Source organism: Mauremys reevesii, linkage group 16 (genome assembly GCF_016161935.1).
Source record: "Mauremys reevesii isolate NIE-2019 linkage group 16, ASM1616193v1, whole genome shotgun sequence".
Classification (NCBI taxonomy): domain Eukaryota; kingdom Metazoa; phylum Chordata; order Testudines; family Geoemydidae; genus Mauremys; species Mauremys reevesii.
Window position 1 is genome coordinate 163811 of NC_052638.1, and position 16252 is coordinate 180062.

Genomic DNA, 16252 nt, shown 5'->3' on the forward strand with positions numbered 1-16252 from the left:
TTTCCATGTCACACCAGCCTCTGTCAGTTTTCCCAGCCCTGCCCAGAGGGTTGGTTTCTTTATTTCCTGTTTCACAAATTAGGGAATTTTCTCCCCCAACACCCAAGTGTTTGTTCTGAGGATCTAGGCCCATATTAACAAGTCCCAGCAGGTTTGTCACACTCTGTCCCCACTCCCTATCCTCACCCAGGGTATTCCCTGCCCCCTCCAGACCTAACTCCCCAGAAGTTGCCACCTCTTCAGTATTTCCTGCCCCTCCCCCTCCAGCAGGAACCCACCAGCAACCCCCCAATAACCCCTACCTGAGCTGGCTCCACTACAGCCGGAGAAGCCCCCCCGGCCAGGCACAGAGGGGTTAATGCCTTCCTGTGCCCTGCAACCCCCCGCCCCCCGCTCCCAGCTGCTGCAGCTCCTTCCCGTGCCCTGCCCTGCAAACCCCCCCCTTCCCCCCGGGCTGCAGTGCTCGCCAGGGCGGGCTGCAGCGGCTGGGATCCAGCTGACACCCAATGCAGGGGCTGGGGGGGCGGGAGCTGCTACACTAGCCCCTGTCCCTGTTTTTCTCCTGGGGAGCCCCGGCCCCTCTCCTGCCCCCTCCGGGCTGAGGCAGGTCCCCTCGTGTCCCAGCCCCCCTGCGTGGGGCCTGGGGAGGAGCCGCCCCTTCCCCCCCCCCAGCCCCCGCCCCTTTGTGCGGCAGCGGGGCCGGGAGCGCGGCGCGGGGGCTGCTCCAGCCCTGCAGCCCGCGGGGGGGCGCGAACACGCGTGGGGCGGACATGTTCCTGCCGGGGCAGGGTCAGGGCTGGGGGTTGGGCTGCGGGGGGGCTGGTTATCACGTGGGGGTCACAAGCCCCCCCCCCAGCTCTGCCGCTCCCCAGGAAAAGGCCGGGGGGGGGGGTCTGAGAGGCACCGGCTGGGAGAGGGGGCGGGGCCGGGGGAAAGGATGAGCGGTGGGGGGAGGGTCTCGCTGACCCCGGGGACCTCCCTTACCTGGGATGGAGAGAGCGGAAGCGCCCCGGGGCAGGCTGGGAGATGTAGTTCCTGACTCTCCCTAGACCGGAAGTGACGTGGGGGGGAGAGACCAAGCCGAGTTGCAAACGCGCGCGGGGCGCTGCGGCTCCGCCTGGCTCGCGCGGGGCCGCTGGAGCCTCTCCCGGGCCGGAGAAGGGTTGGTGCCGGTGGAGCTCTGGGCATGCGCAGATTGCGGCGGGAGAGCCGTTCATTAACCCCCCCGTGCCGTGCTCTGCCCACCCCGGGCTCCTCCCGCCCCGCTGCGGAGCTGCAGCCTCCAGGTCCCGGAGCGAGCCCCGGGGGCGGGGCCGGGCGGTGACTCTGCCCTAGTGCCCGGGGGGGACCCGGCATCTCGCAGCGCCGGGATCTGCTCCTGGGGGCAGCGCCCGCGGGGGCTCAGAGCTGCTGCCCCGCAGGAGCCCAGCGCCCCCGGGCCCGGCCAGGCTCTGCCCTGGGGCCCCGCGGAGGGTACCGGGGGGAGGGGCCCGGCCCCACTGGGGTCCCTGCGTGGGGCTGGGGGGGAGAGGGGGGGGTGAGACCGGGCTGGGGCGGGAAATGTCTGTGCAGCCCGGACATGGCCGGGGGCAGGTGACCCCGAGGAGCGGGGAGAGAAGGGGGCTGAGATCCTCGGATTTACCGCTGCCCCCTCCCGTGGGGACCCCCTCCTCTCCCGTCCTGCCCCCTTTCTCCCTAGAGAGCCACGAGCAGCGCCCAGGGTGACCCCCCTCCCCCAACCCCTGAGAAGTTCCCTGTCCCCCGATTGTGCCCCAATTTATCTCCCCTTCGCCAGTGGCCAGTTCAGGTCTCAGGTTTGGGGGGTTCCCCCCATTTCCACCTGCAGGGATTTGTCCTTGTGCGGGTGGGAAATGGTTCCCCCGAGTGATTCCTGAGCTGGGCAGAGGGTGAATGGGCAGAGGCGGGGGGGGCCCTGAGACAGGGACACCTCTGGGCTGGGCTGGGGGGGCCACTCTCTGCTGGCAACGGGGCCTGGGAAGGGCCAGGAAGGGGAGGGAGGAGCAAGTGTCCCCCATGGAGACGGCCCAGCCCCAGGTTTTCCCTCCCAGCTACTTCCCCTCCCCGACCTGCCCAATCCAGCAGCCCCCCCATTACTTGCTAGTCATATTCCCAAACCCCACTGCCAGCCCCTCCCCACAGCCAGTGACCTTCTGGCTCCAGCCCCACTCCTGTCCCCTGTGAAAAGACATCACCCAGGGCTCCCTGCCAACCATGTGAGAGTGAGGCAAGACAATCCCCTCCCATTCTGTTGTTGAGTCAATATCACTGTGTAATCCCCTCAAATTTCCCATCTTTTCTCTTGAACTGTTGACATAAAATCTCCCCATAATCTCTCTATTATGTTGCCAAATATTTAGTTTGTGCCCCATTTTCTCCTCAGTTCTGAAATACTGATATCAAATTCTCAAAAATCTTCCCACTTTTCTCTCCAGGTGTGTGACTGAGATCAGGGCTCTTATCGTACTGGGCGTGGCCCTGTTCTGCCAGGTGCTGCAGAGACCCCAACTGAGATCTGGGCCCTATTCTGCCAGGCGCTGAAGAGACCTGAGGAGAGATTAGATCCCGCTGTTGTGCCAGGTAAAACTGAGGCCTGGACCGAGATCACGGCTTCCCTGGTGCCAGGCAGCGCACGACTGTGACCCAAACCGCTGCCTCCATTGTTCTGGGCACTACAGAGACCTCGACTGAGATCTGTGCCCCCGTTGGGTCTGACATCCCCCAGTGTGCTGGGCACTGCACAAACCCTGACCGAGTTTGGGGTCCTGGTGGTGCCAGGAACTGCACAGACCCCTACAGAGAACAGGGACCTTGTTGTGCCGGGGGCTACAGTGACCCTGACTGAGCTCCAAGCCCCTGTTGTGCCAGGCCCTGCATCAACACCAAGTGAAATCAGGCTCCCATTGTGCCAGGTGCTGCAGAGACAGCAAACAAACTCAGGGACCTTGTTGTTCCTGGAGCTGCAGAGACCCCAAGTGAGATCTGGGCCCTGTTCTTCCAGGTGCTGCAGAGACCCCAACAGAGGTCAGACACCACTGTTATGACAGGTGCTGTGGAGCCCCCAACTGAGATCTGCGCCCCTGTTGTGCTGGACACTGCAGAGACCCCACAGACATCAGGTCGCCCATTGTGCCAGGTAAAACTGAGACCTGGACCAAGATCACGGCCCCCCTTGTGCCGGGCAGCGCACGACTGTGGTACAGATTTCTGCCTCCATTGTGCTGGGCACTTCAGAGACCTCGACTGAGATCTGTGTCCCCGTTGGGCCTGGCCCTGCACTGATCCCGACCCAGATCACGTCCCACCACTGTACTGGGCACTGCACAGACCCTGACAGAGATCCTGGCCCCACATTTTGCCAGATGCTGCAGGGACCCCAAACAAAATCAGGGATCCTGCAATGCTGGGAGTTGCAGAGTCCCCGACTGAGGTCAGGCCCCTGTTGTGCAGGGCTCTGCACAGACACCGAGATCAGGGTCCGCATTGTGACAGGTGCTGCACAGACACCAAGGGTATCTCTACCCTGCCACTAAAAACCCCCCAGCTGGCCCATGCCAGGTGACTCAGGCTCACGGGCTCAGCCGAAGGGGCTGTTTAATTGCAGTGTAGATGTCTGGGCTCGGACTGGGGCCAGGCTGTAGGACCCTGCGAGGTGGGAGGGTGCCAGACCTTGGGCTGCAGCCCCAGCCGGAACATCGACACCACAATTAAACAGCCCCACAGCCTGAGCTGTGTGAGCCCAAGTCAGCGGGCACGGGCCAGCCGCCGGTGTCTAACAAGTTTGCATGGAGAATTTGGGGCAAAACTGGGAACTGAACCCAGATTGTTTGAATTCTTGCCTCTCCCGTTAACCCCAAGCCCAGCATGTGTGTGTGCAGCATTGTTTTGGTCAGTGTTTGCCTTGCATTGGCTTCCAAGGGAGGCTGTGGAATTTCCTTCATTGGAGGTCTTTAAGACCAGGTTAGAGATACACCATCTGTATCCCTAGACATTCCCAGGCTGGTGTATCTCTGGGATGGAGGGGAGCCCGGCGGGGGGGAAGCTTTCTCCAGCTGTATGTTGTGTTTTTATATGTGTATATTGCATCGCATCCCAGAAATGTAGGGCTAGATAGGACCTCAAGATGTCATCAAGTCCAGCTCTCTCTGCCGAGGCAGGACCAAGTATCTGTAGATTATCTCTGGCAGAGCTTTGTCCTACTTGTTCTTAAAAACTTCCAGGGAAAGAGACTCCCCAGCCCCCCTTGTAAGACTATTCCCGAGCTGACCTGCCTTAGCTCTGGGGACACGCACACAGATTGTAGTGGTGAGCAGCTCTGGAGAGAGAGGAGACCCCAGTGAGTGGCAGCTGGGTAAAGAGACTGAAGTTGGGAGGAGAAACATTGATGTGTCGAAGGTCACCCAGGCTGTCTGTGACCGAGCTAGAAATAGGTTCTAGTGCCACCGTACTGCTGTTTCTGAAGGTCTCTGCCACCCTGGTGTTTTAGGCACTGGTGCAAACCCTTAGTACAGACAGAATTTACACTAGTGCACTCTGATTGGTACTGGTGCACCATGTCCCTGTTTGAAGGTTTGAGGTGGTGGGGGTGGGGAGCAGTGACCTCGCTGAGGCCTGGGGCTGGCTGAACAGTGCAGCTGGTAACGGAGGGGCAGCAGTGAGTGCTGGAGGTATGAGCCAGGAGCACAGCCCCACAGGGCTGGGCACTGACTTCTCCTGACCCAGGGGACATTCCCCCCAGCAAGGTGGTTTGTCCACGGATGCACAGGCCGTCTTGGCAGGGACTGCAGCTCAGCTGCCCTGCACACCTCTTCCTGCAGCCTAATACAGTGTGCTCTGGGGGCCTTCCCAAGCTGCGGGTGACGGGGCTCTGGAGTTAACAGGGTCTGTTCCTGGCTCTGTCACAGACCTGTTCAGTGACCGTGGGGAAATCACAGCCCCTCTCTCTGTAACGCTGTCTTCAGTGACTCGAGAGCACGAGCACCAGCCTCGGGCAGACTGGTAAGAAGCAGGGAACAAACCCCAAATTGGGTGTGAGGTCTGTATGGAGATTTCACCAACCTAGAATCCAGTGTAAACGCTTCAGGCTCTGTAACAGCATTAACATGGAATCACAGACAGTCCCCTTGGGTGATCCCATAGATCTCACCACGCAGGTGAGCTCACCTTCGTGACAGATGGTCCCTTACTCCAGGGGTTCTCAACCTTTTTCTTTCTGAGCCCCCCCCCCCCCCGCTATAAAAACTCCACTGCCCATGTGGGCCACAATAACTGGTTTTCTGCATATAAAAGCCAGGGCTGGCGTTAGGGGGTAGCAAGCAGGGCAACTGCCTAGGGCCCCATGCCACAGGGGCCCCCACAAAGCTACATTGCTCAGGCTTTGGCTTCAGCCCTGGTGGTGGGGCTCAGAACTCTGGACTTCAGCCCCATGCGCTGGGACTTCAGCTTTCTGCCCTGGGCCTCAGCGAGTCCAATGCCGGCCTTGCTTGGCAGCCCCCTGAAAGCTGCTCACGGCCCCCCAGGGGGCCCCAGATCCCTGGTTGAGAACCACTGCCTTACCCCACGAATCACAGCAATGTTCAAGTTACTGCCAGTCCCAAAGGACCAGTCACTTCCTTAGGTCAACTGAATCTTAGATCTTCCAACAAAGACAACACTTGTAGCCAGTCCTGTCATAACCTGTATTAATATTTATTTAAAAGGAAAGGAGAGTTGTTTACAAAGTTAAAGCAGGTAATCCTATAGATGCAGATGAGTTGCAGTCCTAAATTTCAAAGGTAATAGAAGCTTCTATTATAAGCAAGCTCTACATATTCTTTAGGACTAACCCCGTCTAAGCAGCTGGGGATCTCTTGCTTATGCCTAGAAACTTTGCCCCCCAGAGTCCAAGCAACATACAGATCATCAGTTCCTTCTGCATGGTTTTTTTTTATCCCCTTCCTACCATGTGCTCTGAGCTGGAAACTCAGCTAATGGGAAGTCAAGACCACAACAACAGTTTTTTGTGTCTTCGTTAACATCCCATAATAGTCTCTCTGATGTTGATGGACCTTTCCTGCCAGGCAGGATGTAATGCATTCTGTTGCCAATCAGCACTTCTCCTAGGTAAAGTCTCTCTCCTGTCTGGTGATTTACAGAGCCACAGAGGCTCACAGAGCAACTAGTCAGATGTTAACCCAGGCAGCAACTCACAAGCATTCAATGAAGTCTAAACACTAAACACATTCTTATGTTCACAGTCTGTATGAGGAGTATCTACTCATTGAGACTCAGGGGAGCCACAGAAAGGAACAAGATGTGCTGAGGCAAGAAGACCTAGTCTCAGAGCCCCCGGGGTCACGCTTCCCAAAAGCTAAAACTAGGCCCAGCCTAGGAAAGGGGCACTTCCAGGAGAGACTGGATAAAGGCTGGAGCATCCAACAACTTAGTTAACCTGAGAGAGCTGCCTTGGGGACAATGACAGGGAGAATCCCCAGAGTGACTCCTTTGATTCTGCTCGTCTCTGGCCTTTGGTTCATGGAATCACAGAACTGGAAGGGACCTCGAGAGGTAGCTAGTCCAGTCCCCTGCCCTCAAGGCAGGATGAAGTATTAACTAGACCAGGAGTGGCCAACCTGAGCCTGAGAAGGAGCCAGAGTTTACCAATGTACATTGCCAAAGAATCACAGTAATACGTCAGCAGCCCCCCATCAGCTCCCACCCCCTGCTCCCAGCGCCTCCCACCCATGGGAAGCCACACTAATCAGCACCCCCACTCCCTCCTCGCACCTCCCGATCAGCTGTTCACGCTATGCAAGACACTCGAGGGGGGGAGGGGAATGGAGCAAGGGCATTGCAGGCTCAGGGAAGGGGTGGACTGGGGGCAGCGCCTGTAGCCGAGTAGTGAGCACACCCAGCACACTGGAAAGTTGGTGCCTGTAGCTCCAACCCCGGAGTTGGTGCCTATACAAGGAGCCGCATATTAAATTCTAAAGAGCCACATGTTGGGCACCCCTGATCTAGACCATCCCTGAGAGGTGTTTGTCCAGCCTGCTCTTAAAAATCCCCAATGATGGAGATTCCACAACTTCCCTGGGCAATTTATTCCAGTGCTTAACCACCCTGACAGTTAGGGAGTTTTTCCTAATGTCCAACCTAAACCTTCCTTGCTGCAATTTAAGCCCATTGCTTTTTGTCCTGTCCTCAGAGGTTAAGAAGAACAATGTTTCTCCTTCCTCCTTGAAACAAACTTTTATGTACTTGAAAGCTGATCATATCTTCTCCAGACTAAACAAACACATTTTTTTCAGTTTTCCCTCATAGGTCATGTTCTCTAGACCTTTAATCATTTTTGTTGCTCTTCTCTGGACTTTCTCCAATTTGTCCACATCTTTCCTGAAATGTGGCACCCAGAACTGGACACAATACTCCAGTTGAGGTCTAATCAGTGCGGAGTGGAGCGGAAGAATTACTTCTTGTGTCTTGCTTACAATACTCCTGCTAATACAGCTCAGAATTATACTTGCTTTTTTTGCAACAGCGTAGCATTGTTGACTCATATTTAGCTTGTGATCCACTGTGACTCCCAGATCCGTTTCTGCAGTGCTCCTTCCTGGGCAGTCATTTCCTGTCTTGCATGTGTGCAACTGATTGTTCCTTCCTAAGTGGAGTACTTTGGATTTGTCCTTATTGAATTTCATCCTGTTTACTTCAGACCATTTCTCCAGTTTGTCCAGATCATTTTGAATTTCAGTTCTATCCTCCAAAGCACTTGCAACCCCTCCCAGCTTGGTATCGTCCACAAACTTGATAAGTGTAACAGAGAGACTCTGCTGCTGGGAGGGTGTCACTCTGTCTCAGAGGGTCACAGCCTGGTGGGAGGGGGCTAGGCCTGTACTGGGATAAGGTCACTCTGTGCTTCACAGTGTGGCAGAACCTAGAATGTCGATTAGCAGGGAACAATGCTGGGGGGAATCGACATGTGGAAAGGACAGAAACCCTGTCTGAATTCTCTCACATTGCCCCTGTCACCCTGGCAGGCTACAGAATAACGTCCACGTTTCTCCCCAAATCATCCCCTCCAGGGGAAGGAAATGGCTGCAATGGAGCTGGCTCAGGTAAGGGATTCTCAGGGAGCTGGTGGTGGGTTCTGGTTGGAGGGAGAGGAGCAGTAAATGTATAGGAGGGTGGGAGGCAGGAACTATCTAGGGTGTGGAATGGGAGGGGACAGGATGTGACAAACCTGCTGAGACTTGTGTACTCTAAGGTGTGATGGGTTGTTACCCCGGGGTGCAGTCTGGGGGGCTTCTGGGAACCGCTGTGCCCTCTAACCCTCAAGCTGGGCTGGCCCTTCTCACACTGCTTTGCTGGAGATTCAGCCAGCCTCTCCAGGGCCTGTTATCACCCAGCACGACAGCAGGTGGCACCATACAGCCAACTAAGCTACTTGAGTGTTTTACCTAAGCCACTCAAGGACAGACAGAGGACAACAGCCAATTTCCCAGCGATAAGTGATAGCAAACAGATCAAAGCAGATTACTTAAATAACCAAAAACTCAAACTAAGCCTAACATACTATCTGGATAGAATTTGAATTAGCAATTTTTCACCCTGACTGATGATAGAAGCAGTCCACCAAGTTTCCATACACAAGCTAGAAATCCCTTTACCCTGGGACCAGCACTTTCCCCCAGTTCAGTCTTTGTTCCTGAGGTGTTTCCAGGAGTTTTCTTGTGTGCGGAATGAGGCCAAGAGATGTCACACCCCACCTTATGTAGCTTTTCCATATGGCAGGAACCATTTGTTCCAAACTCAGTTCCCAGTCCAGTTTGTGGAAAAAATAGAGATACCAAAATGGAGTTTAGTTGCATATGGTCTGGTCGCATGGCCTGCTGAGTCATAGTAGCCGTGACTCATAGGCTGGCTGAAACATTCACAGGAAGGCTAAGCTCTTCCACGGTCCATTGTCTTTGTTGATGAGCCATGAACACTGTCTGGCTTCTTTGTTGTACCTGAAAGGCTCGTTGTGGATGTTACCCAGAGTAAGCACATTTGAAATACAGATACAGAGTCAATATCCATAACTTCAGATACGAATATGATACATGCACACAAATAGGACAATCATATTCAGCAAATCCTAAGTTTTCCAAAGACACTGAACATATGATGCGTCTTGCACAAAATGCATCATAATTATGTCCTAATCATTTGATAATCATACCACTATGCTGAATGTGGGGTGTAGTGTCAGGGCCTAATTTCAAGGCACAGAAGTTGGGAATGGAACTTCCCCTCTTTGTGGAACAGGAAATAACCCTCTAGCCAGGACTGGGAAAACTTCCCAGACTCCCAGTGATGGAGCCTGAATCTACTGACACTTCATTAGTTACCACCAACCCCAATCTTTGTGGCAACTGCAAACGTTATCGGTGATGATTTTATATTTTCTTCCAGGTCATTGATAAGAATGTTAAATAGCACAGGGCCAAGATCCAGTCCTTGTGGAAACCCGCTAGAAAGAAATCCACTCGACCATGGTTCCCTATTTACAATCATAGTTTTTAATCTATTTACTGTATGCTGTGTTTATTTTGTATCTTTCTAGTTTTCTAGTCAAAATGTTGTGCTGAACCAAATCATATGCCTTACAGAAGTCTAGGTATATTACATCAATACTATTAGTTGCAACTAAACTTTTTATCTCATGCAATAAGGATATCCAGTTAGATTAGATTGGATTGGATTGTCTCTGAACCTTTGTTAATTGGTACTAATTATATTACCCTCCTTTAATTCTTTATTAATTAAATCCATATTCGCTGCTCCATTATCTTGCCCAGTATCAGACTGACACTCTTGTAATTAGCTGGGTCATCTCTTTTACTGTTTTTAAATATTGGCACAGCATTAGCTTTAGTCCAGTCTTCTGGAATTTCTGCAGTGTTCCAAGTCCTAATTAAAATCACCATTAACAGTCCTCCACACTCCTCCACCAGGCAGGGCCGGCTTTAGGAAGTGCGGGGCCCAATTCGAACAGTTTTGACGGGGCCCCGGCAGGGATGACTTAAAAAAAAAAAAAGAAAAACTTAAAAAAACCACCTTTCATTTCTTACATGTATTATTTACTTTCCATGACTAGATACATAATAACAAAATTATATATTACTACATAATATTGTATATGGCTCTTTTCTTACTCCCACTTGGGTACTTTCTACCAATATCTCTTGATCTCTTGCCCATATTGATAGAAGTCACCACATTCTAAAAGAATATTAATTATAGATTTTCACTTTCATATTAGGAAAATAATTTGTTTTGATAGTTGTACAACTGATTTTCTTCAATAATGTTTATTTTATGCCCCCTCCTTCCCCCCAGCACTGCCCAGCCCCATGGAAACACTGCCCCCACCAGCGCTGCTCGCCTCGCAGAAACAAACCCTCCTTCCTCAGCGCCACCCCATCAGAACAGCTGTGGGCCAAAGAGGAAGGTTTGAGGGGGAGGGGGAAGAAACGGCACACATAGGCAAAAAGAAGTATTCCATTCTATGCATCCGAAGAAAGCTCATGCTGAAATAAATTTGTTAGTCTCTAAGGTGCCACAAGTACTCCTGTTCTTTTTGTAGATACAGACTAACACAGCTGCTACTCTGAAACCTGGCACACATAGGGTGACCAGATCACAGCAGTAAAATAGGACCCACCCCCTCCCCGCTCGGCCCCACCATCACACTCCTCTTCACCCCCTAGTCCCCCACTGACTTGCTGCGTCCCTCCTTGTCAGTCCCCCACCCACCACTCGCCTCCTTTCACTTTCTCCCTCCCCTGCCAGAAACCCCCATGCCCGCCCCTAAACCCCCTGCTGGCTCACTGCTCACCTCTGTGCCCACCTGCCACTTGCCCACCCGCTCGCCCCCGACTCGCTGCTGCACCACCCCCCCCCGCAGTATATAGCCTTATTCAAAGACCCAGGGGTCACTAGATTACTGCACACAGCAGTCAGTCAATGGAGTTGTAGATAAATCTCTGCATTATGCATTTTTGTATAACTTTTACATGACTTTGTATTGAACCTTAGTAATATGTTATAGCAGGCCCCTAAGGTAGTGTAATTAAGGTAAAAGAAAAATGTCTTTTTGCTAGAAGTAGAATAATATCTTCTCTCCACTTTGTAATCAGTTGCCCTATTGAAGGAATGAATGAGGTGTGAATAAGGAAGGTGTGGAAGGCAGGCACCTCCAGACAGCTGCAACCCTTGGAGAGGGGCTGGGAGCCAGACCAAGGAGCTTTGCCCAGGGCTGAGTGGGACGGAGTTTGGGTGCTGGGTGCAGGCTCCAGGCTGGGGCACGGGGTGGGGTGCAGGAAGGGTGCAGGTTCTGGGAGGGAGTGCGGAGGGGTGGGTGCAGGCTTTGGGACAGAGTTTGGGGGCTGGAGGGGGGTGCTGGGGGGAAGGGACTGCCATGTGGCTTCCTTCCTCCCCTGTTGTCCCTCACCATAGCCTCAGTGGGGGATGGAGCTGCCCCTTGCCCAGTGTTTGCAGGAGTGGTGGCTGGGGGGAAACCCAGTCAAACTCTGGTTTTACTCTTTCACTGATGGGTCACTTAAACCCCTTACAAACTCCTTCCCGCCTCTCTCACTCCCCTTTTCTACTGGGCTTGTTTGATCTTTTTGGTGGAGCCAGATGAAAACCACAAACCCCAATGAGAGCAACAGGCTGGAAGACTAGACTGAACCCACCACCCAGCCTAGTCCATCCCAGAGCCCAGGACTGAGGGCAAATGTCCCCCCACCCCCAGGGCACCTGCTTCCAATCCTGGCCTCTCCCAGGGCTGCCAATGATTCTGTGTGGCTGCATCGGGTGGGATTTCAAGCAGACCCCACAAACCCCCGCTAAATTCACCCCTGTTTTGCGACCACTCTGCACCAAGAGCACCTACCTTCCCTGCCCTAAAGCTGCTGGATGGCTAGAAAGCTGAGCTGGGCATTTGATTGATCTAGAATATTATCATGCCCCCACCCCCCCAAAAAACCTTAATATCCACAAAGCTTTGGGGGGGGCTATTCCCCCCCACCAAGCCGGTCTATTTCATTGTTGCAGGGCAAACGAAGGAGCCATAGTTTAATGGAAATATTCATCCCCTACAGCGGTCTTGCAGCAGGGAAAGCAGAGTTGATGGGAAGGGAACTGGTTTGGACAGGAGCCCCCATCCTCCTCCTTTGCAAATAATTTGGAGAGGGGAATCTGATCACTCAGTGCCTCAGTTTCCCCTCCTGCGGGTGGGGGGGAGGGAGATAAAAGTCTCAGCCTGCCCTGTTGCAGACCTTTCACATTCTCCCCTCTTGATGTATTTGATTTCCTCCTCCAAACCTCCCTCTCTCTCACCTGGAGTTCACAGCACTAGGTACCCGCTCGGGGCTTTTTTCCTGGGTTACATGATCCCAACTTTAGTTTTGAACCAGACACAGGCAGGCACAAGCTCACCCTCAAACAGCAACACCACGTAAACCACAAAACCAACCCAATATTACAACCCTTGGGGAATCGCAGGGTCAGACACTCACCGCTGGAAGCCCCAGCGGCTCCTCAGGTGAGTGAGGTGCACTGCAGAGATTCCTCTCTCCCACCGGGCCAGAAGCTCCCTCGGCATCTCCTCCAGGTGCATGCTGGGGGTGGGGGAGGGGAAGGGGAAGGAAGGCTGCAATGCACATGTGCCTTCTCCCCCCTCCCCCCTCCTGACCTGCAAGTACAGCCAGGGGCCGCCTCTGCCTCAGCCGGCCAGCGTCTCTAGTTGCCTAGCAACAGCTGCTGCTTCCGGGAGATGCAGAGCTTTGCTTCCGGGAGAGACGCTGCAGAGCGGGGCCCTGTCAGGGGCGGGGCCCGATTCAGGGGAATCGGGCAAATCGGCTTAAGGCCGGCCCTGCCACCAGGTCTTTCAAAACTCTTGAATACAAGTTATCTGGACCTGCTTATTTAAGCATGTCTAACTGTAATAGCTGCTGTTCAACATCCTCGTGAGTTATTGTTGGGATGGAAAGACTGTCAGCGTCAACATCTTATATGAGTTACATCATCCGCTTCTCTTCAAATCCAGGAGAGAAATATTTATTGAACACTTTTACCTCTTCTGCATTATTTTGATAATTCTGCCATTTCCATCTAGTAATTTACCACTACCATTGTGGCGAAGTGGGACTGTTCTCACTAGGGTCTGTGAATGCTGGGTTGGTGCCTCAGTGCCCCTGTGCAGTTCTTAATATCTAGGTGGTGGATCAGGGTGTGTGATTGCTGCAGAGGGAGGGGCCAGTGCACCTGAAGGCCTGGCACTCTGTCTCCTAGCAACTGATGGCCTGGGCCCTCGGCACCTTTCGGCTGAAGGTGTTGGAGACAAAGGGGTCAGGTGACCTCCTGGCCCGGGAAAGAAGCGGAGGAGAGGGGAGGGGCTGGAGGAGGCTGGGCAAACTGGAGCTGGCTGGGGAAAGAAGGGAAGCTCAGACAGGGCTCTGATCCCCAATGGGGGCTATGGGGCTCCTGGGGCCCCAAGATGGACCTAACAGGGGGAATCCTGTTATCTGTGCCTGCAAGACCTGTGGACTGTGTTCCTGTCGTCTAAATAAACCTTCTGCTTTACTGGCTGTATGAGAGTCCTGGTGAATCGCAGGGAGCCCGGGGGTGCAGGGCCTTGACTCCCCCACCCTCCGTGACAACCATTGTTAGGGATTAATTTTGTACTTAATATACTTTTTAAAAACTTCCTTCTTATTTTCATAAATTGGTCATTGATTTCTGATAGCTTCCCTTACCAATTTTCTACAATTCTGACTTTCTAACTTCTATTCTTTACTATTGACTTCCCCTTTCTTCCATATATTTTATTTGGAGAGTGTTGGGATTCCTACCAGGGAACCACCAGCAGGGTCCAGAGACAGCCCCATCTCCTATATCTAGCCCTGGCTAGTAGGTATGTGATAAATGTGATGACCCTGCCTCCATCTGTCAGCTGGGAGAGACAAAGTTTCTCTCTTTCCACCCTCTGATGCCGCCTGGCTGCTCTAAGCAAGGTGGGGTGGGACTCTGTTAACATGTGCCTCCCGGAGCTTCCATTTACCTGGTGCTGCTGTTCCGTGAATAGTGGGGCTGTGAGTGGGGCAGCAGGTACTGAGTGTTGGACTCTTGCTCTTTCAGGGGCCGGTGACCTTCGAGGAGGTGGCTGTGTATTTCACCAGGGAAGAGGGGGCTCTGCTGGACTCCACTCAGAGAGCCCTCTACAGGGATGTCATGCAGGAGAACTATGAGACGGTGACCTCCCTGGGTAAGGAGTCTTGTCCCCTGGGTTATTAGAAGCTGTTGGGTCTCTGAAGAACCTGAGTAGTAATAACTTTATACCTTTATTTGTCATACAAGTTTTGACAAGTTTCCTTGCCCCCCTTTTTTCCCCTTATCTCCCACCCACTAGTATCATTTTTGGACATGTGACTTTTTGGTGCCGTCAGTCATTTTAAAATTGCATTGAATGTATCCTTATTGGCTACATTCATAACTACATTAATAACTGCAGCTTTCATGCCTTTTCCTCATTTTAAGAGGAAAATACGCCACCTGTAGAATTCTAAATTGAGTAAATAGGTGTATGACTCATGCCTGGCTTGTGTGACAGTCAGATGAGCTCCTATTTTGATAGGAGAGCGTATAATGTTTCCATTCAGGACCCCATGGGTGAAGGGAGAACAGAGCTGTGGGAGGGGAGGAGAAGGGGGGAGTAGCTAATTCTGGGGTGCCAGCACATGGGGAGGGTGTGTGCAGGGTTAGAGCTAAGAAGCAGCGGTGGGGACAAGGTAGTGAGAGGTGAAGAGGGAACACAAGAAGCTCCCAAGGTACCGGAAGGTGGTGCTGGCTGAGAGTAATGGGAAGAAGTGGAGAGGAGTGTGGAGGAAGGGCACCGAGGAAGTGGCTCATTCTCAGGTGCTGAAGCTAAGTGGCCTGTCCTTGTGGAAGAGTGGGAGCTCTTGGGGGTCTAGTGCACTCAAGGGGCACCTCCCAAGGACTGTTTAAAAGCCAGGGCATTGCAGAGATCCTATGGATCCATGACAGTGCCAGAGGTTCAGCCTTATGGTGGAAAAGATATAAAACAAGAAAAGGATCTAAATGCGTATTTACCATCAGCCCCTCATCAGTCCTCATGGGAATCCCTGATCCGTTCCAAAGTGTATTAAAACCTTCCTCTAAGGCTCACCTCTTGGTTATCAGGTCATGTCCATTTGTTAGAGGGTTTTCCCTTCACCCTCCCACTTCCCTGGTTCTTGTCACGCAGACAGCAAGCAGCAAAAGACCAGAAGGGTGCTGGAGAGAGGAGCACTTCTTAAACTGTTTTCAGTTGAGTCTGCAGCTTTTGGGAGATGTGGTTCGGACCTGGGTCTGTGTTGCAGCAGGTTGGGTGTGTCCGGCTCAGAGAGACAGGGCACTGGAGTCCCAAGCTGGCAGGGAAAATGGGCTCAGAGGTCGTCTCAGCACATCAAGTGGCAGTTCCAAGGGGGTTTCTGTGACCCAACCTGTCACATTCCCCTTCCCAGCTCTGACACCACGGAGCGTTTACCCCGCGTGCCCCTGCCCGGCTCTGATGCTGCAGAGCGTTTACCCTGTGTCCCCCTTCCCAGCTCTGACACCACAGACCGTTTACCACGTGTGCCCCTGCCCGGTTCTGACGCTGCAGAGCCTTGCCTGTGCCTCTGTTCCCCTTCCCCCCCTTAACAAACATGATTCCAATTTCTCTTCCCCCTCCTGTTTGTCCCAGTTTATATAGTAGTAATCTCAGCTATATCTTAACCAATCAATTTACTGAAATTTAGCTAATCAATCCTAACATATTGTAACATACTTCTCTAGCCAATTATATCCCACCACCCTAATTAACTTACACCTAGCAAAATTAATTATACAGCAGTAGAAACAATTAAAGAACCAGACAGATTAACAACAGAGAAGTGGGCACCATAAAGATAGAACAATACAGAAATGAGGGTTTCACAACCACAACCATTGAGAAGTGATTTCTTACCAGACAGGCTGCTGTCAAACTAGGTTTTCTTTAACCATTTTAAGATCTGTTTCTATATCTGGTGGTGATGGGCACTATCAGGACAGGATCGACTTCCTAACAGCCCAGTAGCACCTTATTTCAGTGTGACTGGTTTGGGATGTGAGAACGTGACCCTTCGCTTCCCAGCTTATGGCTGCCCCAGCTGCTTAGCCAAAGGCC

The 16252-nt window shown here is 52.8% G+C and overlaps 1 long non-coding RNA gene across 1 annotated transcript; it reads left to right on the plus strand.

Annotated features, from left to right (window-relative positions):
* Positions 1-1000: 1000 nt before the first annotated feature.
* On the plus strand, positions 1001-8093 carry LOC120384661. The gene is made up of 4 exons (XR_005589020.1): positions 1001-1162; positions 2454-2598; positions 3020-3154; positions 8034-8093. It is a non-coding gene; the product is annotated as an uncharacterized LOC120384661 (long non-coding RNA).
* Positions 8094-16252: the final 8159 nt, after the last annotated feature.